The sequence below is a fragment of the Manis pentadactyla genome, chromosome 1 (assembly GCF_030020395.1).
Source record: "Manis pentadactyla isolate mManPen7 chromosome 1, mManPen7.hap1, whole genome shotgun sequence".
Classification (NCBI taxonomy): Eukaryota; Metazoa; Chordata; class Mammalia; order Pholidota; family Manidae; genus Manis; species Manis pentadactyla.
In genome coordinates this window covers 191014964-191025557 of record NC_080019.1, presented here as the reverse complement: position 1 = coordinate 191025557, position 10594 = coordinate 191014964, and the positions used below count along the sequence as shown (strand labels likewise).

The 10594-nt window shown below is 49.0% G+C and overlaps 1 long non-coding RNA gene across 1 annotated transcript; it reads left to right on the top strand.

The window, feature by feature from the left end:
- The first annotated feature begins 22 nt into the window (after positions 1-22).
- On the top strand, positions 23-7389 carry LOC130684295 (uncharacterized). Its single transcript, XR_008998514.1, has 3 exons — positions 23-272; positions 5463-5576; positions 7188-7389. It is a non-coding gene; the product is annotated as an uncharacterized LOC130684295 (long non-coding RNA).
- The last annotated feature ends 3205 nt before the right edge of the window (positions 7390-10594 follow it).

Sequence of the window (10594 nt, the reverse complement as noted above, 5' to 3'; positions counted from 1 at the left end):
GGGCGGGGCGGCGGAGGGGGGCGGGGGGGAGAAGGGGGCGGGGAGGGAGGAGGGCTACGGGGCGGGGCCGGTTTTCCCGCAGGCCCTGGCTCCGCCCACTGTCAACGCTCGATGGGCCCGCGGTCCCAGCCCCGCCGCGCGCCCGGCGGAGAGGTCCCACCTGGAGCATTCGGTATCCTCCCAGGTCTCGAGGCTTGCACCACAAATGTGCCTCCCGAATTAGGCAGGAACGGAGTGGTGGCGCTGGTGGCAGTGAGGGGCCAAAGGCTGGGGTAATAAGGGTCTCATTCTGGCCCCATTCTTGGACCTCCTCATGGACCTAGGATTTTTTTCATCCTTCTGTCATGAAAAGATGAGATGATAAATGCACGAACTGGGCCCTTTGCTAGGTCACTGAGGCCGTCCTACCGGGAAGCCCCATTCCTTCAGCCTTTGTGTGAGGGGCGCCCCCTAGAGTTGAGCGGTGCCTCGATGGTAACCAGTTTTCTAGCTAATCGTCCTGATGATTCTCCAAGACATTGTTGTTCCTGCTTTAAATATGAGGGCATGGAACCTTAGGGCAAATAGCTTGCTGGGTCATAAAACGGCCAAGTGGGAAACTCAGGATTGAAATTCGTTTACCTGACTCCCAGCCACAGTAAAAACCATCACCCATACCGCCGGTTTTCATTTCTAGCAGAAAAATGTTTGACTCCGTGGCTAGAAATGTGTGCATTTCCTTTTCAGATTCAGATCACATTCTCAATATTTTGGAGAAAAATATAGATTCCTGAAGATGGATATAAAAAATAAGACAGCCCAGCTTAGGTCATGGAACTGAAAGTTGGTGCATTTCAGGGACTGCGGTGCTGTGAAGGGGAGAGGCACCGCCTCACTTCTGCGTTACTAAGGCTCCTGGTTACCGTGGCAACCCCCAAACCCGGAGTTATCTGGATAACTGAGATATTGCACCTTAACGTTTCCAGGTACCTGCTGATCTTCAGGCATCAGTACTGCTTGGGTCAGAGTCAGGGTGTGCACGGCTGAAACACCCAGGTGCAGGGCAGATTGATACTTCCAGTAGACTGAATTGATTCTGATGGCTTCTCAGTGTATATTCAGGTCCAGATCAGAAATCATAGATTGGTTAAGAAGGAACTTCATAAATGGAATACAGATCCATAGTAAATTACCATGGAGACCTCAGAAGTATGCTAATTTTTTTTTAACTATAGCAGAAAATACTGACTCATCTGTGCTGCAGTTTCAGCTAGTAGAGGGTCTTTTCCCCCGGGCTACTCACACAGCTTCTGACAGTGTCTGAGAAGCTTGGTCCCCAGTTATTTCGGTCAAGTTCATTGCTCAGGGCGGGACTGCCTTGTGCAATTCACCTGTCCCCATGCCCATAGGTGTTCAGCGTTGATTGTTCCGGGGCCCCCGGAGTCACTGAGGCCCACTGACTTTCAGGCTAGAGACGTCTGTCCTCCCTGGAGGTCTGGCGCAGTCTGGGGACTGGTAGGGGCACTTTGCTCATGCCGGGCGCTATCCGACACATCTGAGCAAAAAGATATCAAAAGAAGTAGCACAAGTCTGGAGACAAGCCCTTCCTGACAGGCATTTTTCTTCTTGTTAAACTTTGGGCAAGTTCTTTCTTATGTAGAAGAAAAGTAATTGTGGAACCTGTGTCATTCAACACAGACCCAAATAGGTAAAGAATATGTTAGAGTGTTGAGTGCATGGTTGAGAAGAGCTCAAAATGGTAAAGCTATTCAGTTTATTTTTCCAAGCTCCCTTCTGGGAGCATTTCATGAAAAACCCTTTGAAAACACACACACACACATACACAAAATCATCCCTACTCTCTCAGATGTGTGTGAAAACCTATTGCAGTTCATCTGGCCAGAAGTACAAATGGCAGCCCCGAAAGGGGCAGGAGGCTGGAATCAAATACCAGCCTGGACTCTCGATTCCCACCCAAGCCCCTGTCCCTCCCTGCTTCCCTTCCGGAGGGACTTGAACACAGGCTCTGCAACTGGAACAGTCCCCGGCCCTGGGTCCTACCCTGCAGCAACTGATCGCCTCTGCACTTGGGTGGGCACGTGCCCATAATAAAATGGCATATCCTCCTTCTCGGGCCACATCAGGTTCCTAATATTTTTTACCTTCCTGTCATTAGTCGGTTTCCTAGTTACTCAGCAAAGCTAAAACCTGGCCTGGCTGAAGCCTGTGATTATTCGCTGAGGATTATGGCTTGATTCACAGGGAACACCAGTCTTTCCAGTAAATTAACATAATAAAAGTACGACCCTTGTGCTTCAAGATAAAAAGTCGAAGGTGTTAGAAGGAAATTAAGTAAGGAGACATGCAGGGTGAAATGATCAAATACAGTCTGTCGAGGTGAGTTTAAGAGTAGTCTTAACTCTGTCCCCTTAAGAAAGAGGGAAGCTCATAGAAAAGAGGAAAGGTGATTTTACAGTAGAATGTATGTATTAGAAAAATTGAATGTCTAGAGAGTAAAATGCAGATCAAGAGTCTTTAGAATCCAGACGTAATTATTAAAAATGATTAGCTTACCAGGTCATCCAGTTAAAAACCAAAACAAAATGTTTCCTTAGGAACAGTCTGTATTTACCTTTAAGACCAAATCAATAATCAACAAACAGTTTGAGGTGGTTTCCAGTTGCCAGCTAAACAGACGTCATTAGGACTGAGGTGTATCATGTATTCATTCAGCAAAAATAGTGTCAGCTACTAAGACAAAGAAGAGTTAGGCTTCATCCCTGTCCTTGGGGAAATAAAAATGGAGTACAAGGAACCGTAAACATCACATGCAAATGTGAGACTTTGGAAATCCTAGAGGGAGGGAAGCTGAGCTAAGAAAATGCACTTAGAGAGAAATAATTGAATTCATGCATCTTCTGGCACCTGCATTTCCTTTGTTGACTATTCACTCCACAGTCACTGCAGATGTGGGCGGGCAGTGTCTGGCAGTGGTGCCAGTTCACTGGCACGTATTAGGGTCAGGAACGGATAACGTCAGGCTTTGTAACCCACCTCCCCCCACATCCATATACGCACACGTGTAACTCATCCAGCTAGCCCTCCACTCCTGCCCATTTGCAGGTGGCCATGGGTGCCACAGGAATTCCTGGCTAACCTGGGGTCCTTTGGCAGCTGTCCTGCCACCCACCAGGGTGGGTGCAAACTGGGCAACAGTGGCTACTGTCCATTCTCTTGTTTAAGATTCCTGGAAACAGCCAGTCTGAGACTACCCTGCAGGTCAGAAGCTTTTCTTAGTGTCCCATGATCATTTCTTCTGCTTCTGCTTGTTTGACTGATTTGTGCCTTGGGTTCTCTATGGGCATGAAGGCGTTAAAACTATAGTCTGATCTCTTAACTCTGAAGGGCAGCCTGTGGGGCCAGACTCTCTGAGGTTGAATCCCAGGTCAGCCCTTCACTAGTGGCCCCTCGTGGCCTCCAGTTTCTTAACTTCTCTGGCTCTCAGTTTTCTTCTCTCTCAGCTTTGCATAATAGCGGTACTTTTCTCCCAGGGCTGCAAGGTTAAATGAGTTAATGTTTATTAAGCTTTGAACAATGCCTGGCACATAATTAAGACTAAGTGTGTGATAAATAAACAGCAGCCCCCGACCCTGGAAGAGCTTGGTCCCTCCATCCCCTTCAGCCGTCTTGATCACCACCCTGTTCTACACTCCAGCCAGGGTTTCCTTCCCTGTAATTCTCTTGCCTTTGGTGGTAAGAGACCAGGGATGAAACAGTGAGTTTTAAAATTGGAAAACCTTTAAGGCATTGATCAGTGAGACCAGTCCTGTTTTTATAAGGATACTGAGGACCAAAGAGGATCAATTCCTTGCCTGAGGTCACGTGGCTATTTCCTGGCAGGGCTGGGGCCACAGTCTGGGCTTGCTTGCCCCACTGCCTCCCCCAAGCAGAGGTTTTCTTCCAAGGAGTATTGTCGGAGTATTTGAACCACCTTCAAAATCCACCTCAAGCAAACTGCATGATGACATGCTCTAGGCAAGTCTGAACAACAAAAATAGTAAGAGGGACCCTTTGTGTTCTGCAGAACTGATAATCCCCAAATAAATGTGTCTGAAGTATGAGTCAGACATGTGCAGATATATGATTCTGTAGCTGTGTGTGTATTTTTCTGAATCACACAATGATTCCCCCAGTCTTTACTGAACCGAATAAGGCTCAGAGCACTGACCTGGTCTTCACACAAACGGAGAGTTAGTCATTATTGTGTCCATCAGTCTAGCAAATTATTAAGTAAGATTAATTCACAGGCCACTTTGTGTGGCAAAGTAAAACCTGGATTAATGTTCTAAAGCTAAATAATGTAACAGGCTTAAGCAGTTGTGTGAATAAATCACTCAGACATTGGGAGATTTGTTACATCCATTCTTTTGAGGAGTGCTTTCCTATTGATGCAGTATTTCCCCATTTGCATTTATGAATTTTGGGATCTATGTCTATTTCAGACCCACTGAGCTATTAGTTCCTCTTGTTTATAGCTGTTCTGTACATTATGTCTCATATCCCACTCCAGGCTAATGCCGTTTACCTCTAAATGCCAAGCTTCACCACCTTGAACGTGCCTCTGGTTCAGGTTAAGGATGAGAAAGAGGGCCAAGCACCAACTTTTAACTGTCAGGGGAGATTCTTATGAGATGTCATAGGAGTGCCCAGTTCTCCTAGCAAAACAACACACCTTTACTTGACCCTTAAAACTGACTGACAGGTACCTGCTGTAAGAACACTGTAGCAGGGACACACCCCACCCCATCTATGGCTGGAGAAAAGGACAGGTGGTGGGACCAGACATCTTGACATTCTTTGTTTTTTTTTTTTTAAACAAGAGGCCCACTTTCATTTTGCATTGGGCCCTGCAAATTACATAGTCCGTCCCAGGTGGGACACTCCCCATAGGGCTTTCCGCAAGAGCAGGGAGCTGGCACTCTGTCGCACAGAACACAGGGCAGGAGGCGAGCTGCCAGTGCCTGTCCAAGGCAGGTCTGGGCCTCTGTGCCAGCCTCATTGGTCTCTTCAAACTGTCCTTTCCTGTTTGACAATGGGAGTTCAAAGCATGTGTTTTTCAAAGGCTCTCTGGGCTGGATATAAATGCTTCTATTTGCGATCATTAACACTTTTTAGAAGTCACAAAAGAGCATTTTGTGTGTGGGGGGCTGTATGCGTACATGTGTATATGTGTATATACACACACACACACACACACACACACACAAGCACCTTTGATGAGTAATCCACATACCATAAAATGTTCAGTTTAAAGTATACCATCTGGTATTTTCAGGACTACTCCCAGATGTGTGCAACTGTCCTCTAGGTCAGTTTTAGAACATTCCCTCACCTCTGAAAGAGCCCTGTTCCCATCAGCTGTCACCCATTGTCCTCATCACCCCCCAGTGCTGAGTAACTGCTGGCCTGCTTTCTGTCTCTAGATTTGCCTATTCTGGACATTTCGTGTGAGTGGAACTGTACACTGTGGGGCCCCTTATGACTGGCTTCTTTCACGCAGAGGAATGTTCTCAAAGGCCTTCCGTGTTGCGGCACTGGTCAGACCTCTTCCCTCTGTGGCCGATATACTTCTTTATTCTGTCCACCTGACTGATCTCTGTTTGTAGGTCCCCTGAAGCTGTGGGCCTGTACCACGAGGATGACAGCGTCCTGAGCACCCAGGTGGGTCACCCCTGACGTTCTCTGCCTGGACCGGCCTGGCAGGGGCATCCTACTAAGATGTCAGTCAGACCTGCCCCTCCTGAGCTAAAACCCTCCCGTGGCCCCTGTGCTACTGGGAAGAAAAGGCCTTCTGACATCACGGGGTGGGTCTCCCTCCAGCGCCCTGCTGTGACCCCTTCCCCTCTCTTGATCCTGGCTCCCTCGGTGTGCCAGCACAGCCTCCCCCAAACACGAGGCGGCTCCTCCGTCTCTGGGAAGGTCTTCCGCAGACACCACATGGTTCTTTCCCTTACCCCCTCCAGAACTTGACTAAATAGTCACCTTTGCTCTAACCTTCCCTGGCCACCCCATCTAAATTTTCAATCACTCCCCGTCTGACCCAGCATGACATTTTTTTTTCTTAAGCCCCTTTCATTTTTTAACTTTCTGCACTTTTTATCCTATTAATCCTTCCCCTCACCCCCTGCCCTGGAAGGACTTGTGTCCCTTTGGGGCAGGGACTGCATTCATTTTGTCCACTCCATTTCTGCAGTGCTCCGAACAGCTCCTGACACACAGAACTCAATAAATATTTGTTGAGTGAATAACAGTAATGAATTCTGAGGATGAATTTTCCAATGAATATGTACAATGGCTAATAAGTATAGACATGAATGTTTTACTAATAAAAAGATATAAATACATTATGCAATTTCTTCTATAATACTTTGCTGAAATAGTAAATATGGTAATAATGATAAAACCTTGCATTTATATAGCACTTGATACTTTTCCTAGACTTGTCTCCTATGACATTGCTTACTCTGGATTGCACTGCTATCTCCAGTTTAAGTGACTTGCCCAAAGTCACAGAGCAAACTCCTAGGAGATGCAGGACTAAAATCTTCCAAAGTTTCCATGGAGAGTGTTTTCCTGCCGAAGCATTCAGGATGGCACTTTGCATCTGGGTAGCCCTTCAGAGTCTACCAACTGTTTCACAGACATCAGCTGCCCTGCCCCTTGCTTGCCCTGTGATACGCAAGCATGCCCTGTTAACCCGTATTCCCATTAACCAGTGAGTTCACTGTGACTCAGCCTGGCCCAGTGAGGGCTAGCACCGGGCCTCTGCTCTTTGCACTGACTTGACTGCCAAATGACAGACAGTGACATCTGGCTTCCCTGTGCTTTGCAGAACAAAATACGGCCTCATCCTCGGTATTCGAGGCTGTCATGCTGGTCAGTCCCCTTATGTGGGGGTGTCCTGAGACCCATGGTGAGCTATGCTTTCAAACCAATTGTTCCAGCCATGTGGCTAGCAAGGGAAGCTCACCCTCTTGCTTTTTATCCTCCATGGGTGGGTTCCCCTTCTCTGTGTGATAACTCCCTGCAAGGGATAATAGTTGTGTCCCTGAAGGGGGCAAGTGGGGGCCCCCAAAATGTATGTCTGCATCCTAACTCCTGCAACATATGAACGTGACCTTATTTAGAAAAAACAAATGTTTTTGCAGATGTGCAAAATGAAGACCTTCAAGATGAAATCATCCTGGGGTATGCTGATGGGCCCTAAATCAGACGGGTTTCCAGGAGAGACACGGGGAAGAGGAAAAGCCACGTGCGGACCAGGGCAGAGACTGAAGTGATGCAGCCATTAATCAGGGAGCAGCTGGAGCCTCCAGAAGTCGATGGGGAGCTGGAAGGACCCCGCCTACAGCCTCGATCTTGGACTCGCGGCCTCCAGACTGTGAGAGAATAAATTCCTGTCGTTTCCGGCCACCGAGTTTGTGGTGATTTGTTGCAGTGGCCACAGGAAATTCATACAATCTTCTTGTGAGAAGTGGAGAGCAAGAGAGTGGACAGGCACGAGGGTTGGAAGTCAAAAGATGAAGCATTCTAAGAAAGTGAGGGATTCTAGCATGCATAAACAGTTTTGGTAAATTTACAAAATCAAAGATTAAAAAGTTGAATCAAGCAGGGACTTGGGTCTGACATTCTCTACAGGAAAATGAGAAAAGGGGATTTATGAAACTGCTTCACCAAGCGCATTAGCCGGTGGCGGCAACGTGCACGTGACTCTGGCGATTACATGTTGGCAAGTTCAGTGCGGTCTGGGGGATGAGTCATCATCTACCATTCCTTGGAAAAAAGTCATAAAAGAAAAAGAACTTAAAAACTCAGATCAATTCCATGTTAGTAATGGTGTGAAGTGGTTAGGTGACAGAAGATTGGGAGGGACCAGAAGGCCCTGGGCCCTCCTGCTCCTGTTTGCCCCTTGTTTCCCCAGGCTGGGTTTTCTGGGGCCCCTCAGCTTCGGATCTAGCCCAATCCCTGTTCCTGAATTGTCAAGAGAACTGGGCTGGCCCTGTGAACTTCTGGAACAGCCAAAAGTACACCGACAGCCAGCCCCATGGTCTGGTGGAGAATTGACCACGTCCCAACCCAGGGTCACTGAGAGCTGGGGCCTGAGAACCTCCCCGGGCCCTGCTCTGCTGTGACCAGAACTTTCCACTTCCCTCACTCTGGTCTCCTGAGATGGGGCTTCTGCCTCTGTCTCATGTCTTCAGCTGGGACTGGTCCCCTGCCTGGTGTCCTCAGTCCCTTCCCCAGCCTGAAGCATGTCCAAGTTGTGCCATCCAAGCACTGCCCCATACAAGGACCACCTGTCTGCCTGGCCTCTGTGCATGGAATACACCAGGGTTTCCTTGAAGCCCATCTGTTAGCATGTGTGAGTGTTAATGTGGAACCTCAAGTGTTGATTTCCACATGACTCATCACAGACCAGGAGGACAGAAGTGGTGAAGCAGGGAGCCAGCCCCGTGGCTGCAGTGACAGTAAATGTATGTGACGAGGGTGGCTTGGATCAGTGAGCTGATGGTGGAGACGGCGAGAGGCCACCTCAGGTATGGGCACCGCCATCCACCAGCTGCGCAAGCTAAGGCCTGGGAGTCATCTTCAGCCCCACAGGTCATCAGCAAACCCTGTGGACACTATTTCCCAAAACATGACTCAACTCTCACCACATGTCACTCCTTCTGTTTCCCTACCCATCATCATTTTGCTTACCTTGACCAAGCATCGACCTCCTAACTGTAGAGCTCTCCTAATCCCCCTACCCCAACCCTCTGGTGATCCATCCTCCACACAGCAGCCAACAGTCTTTGAAAAAATAAATCCTGTGAAGCCACCTCTCCCCTCAGAATCCTCCAAAAGCTTCTCACCCCACATAGAATAGAATCCCTGTTCCTTACATGCCCTGGCCCACCTGGCCTGCCTCCTCCCCACCATCCTCTCCTTCCTCAGTCTCCTCCTGGAGCCCCCCAAACCTGCTTCTGCCTCAGGGCCTTTGCACTTGCTAGTCTCTGGAATGCTCTTTCCCCCGTCTCTGCAAGGCTGCTCCTTATCATCCAGGATAAGTGCGAGTGGCTCAGGAAAGTCCTCTCTGACCCCAGATCAGAAGGCTCCTCACCTTCCCACCCCTGTCGCATTGTGCTGATAATGCTCCGCCTAGCACTTGTCACTACAGAATTACCCGGTTATTTGACTTTGTTGTCTTTTCCCTGCATAGTAAGACACAGGCTCCATGAGAGCACAGCCCTTGTCCATCTTGCTCATTGCTGGTCCCAGAATGTTTGGGGGCATCTGGTGTGTCTGAGGTGTGGATGCACAGTGTTCAGTGAAGAGGAATGACTGCCTACATTCAACCTCTCACATCTTTATGACTCCTAAGTTTCGTTATCCAAAGTGTCTCCCACTACTAACCACTCTGCTCACCTATTGCCCTGATAAGAAAGTCACTGAGTAAATAGTGACTAAGGCGAACCTTGAGCGTATGTCACTAGGACTTTCCCTCTGGGTGACAGTGACCGAGGCATGATTAGCTCTTTTGGTATACCTACGTTTGAAGATAAAAGACCATGAGCAAAATATCCTGCCGAGGAGCAAGCAGTGCCATCTGTCACACTCGCCCTGTCTGCCTTTCCAGTACACCCAGCAGGCCACACTGATGCTCGCCCCTCCATCCCACTGACCTTGAGGCCCTCACTCAGTTGGGAGTGTTTCCTGGCTCAGGCCTGCCAGGGTAGAGGTGAAGTGGCCACGGCTGTCCAGGTGCACGTTGCACACCCAAATGGCCCTTGCCCCGGGCGGGCTTGGGCTGCAGACGCCACACAGGTGCTCTTCACGCAGGCAGATGACAGGTGGCTCTGAAAGCCCTTGGTGCAGAGATACTGTCTCGCAACCTCCCAGGCACTTAAAATACAGCAAAAGCACACGGTCTGCCCCTCACATGGAGCAACACTTGAACATAACATGTAACAAGATCCCACCAATCCAGGGGCTTAACTGAGCTAGAAGCTTATTGTTCTAGCTTAACAATAACACTTGGGGAAAGCAGTCCAAAGGCTGCTTGGTGGCTCAGTGACGCTGGGACTGAGGCTTTTCTGTCTTGTTCTGCCCTCACTTTCTGGCTAAAGATGGCTCACTACCAAGTCCACACTGCTCCCTGAGACAGCAGACAGAGGGACAGAGGCACATTCTTTCACAGACATATTCAGGATTGCACACGGCGGTCCCGCACACTCCCGCTGGTCTGGAGTCAGTCACTTGACTTCGGCTAGCTGCAGGGGTGCTGAAGCACCGTCTTCAGCTGAATGAACCTGTGCTAAGCCTGGATCCCACCAGGAATGCCCTCCCCCTGGCTCATATCCAGAGAAGACCTCCGGCTCTTCCATCTCTTTCCCTCCCCGAATCCATCTGGAACTGGACAGTGGATACCAGCTCCTCAATTTCTCTAGCTGTCAGTCTCTTCTTTCCATCCTCACCAATCTCCCAGGGACAGGAACCAGAGCATCTGGAAGTCATTTTCTAACCAGGTGCCTTCCCTCTGATGTGTGCGTTTCAGTCAACACTACGCCAAGCA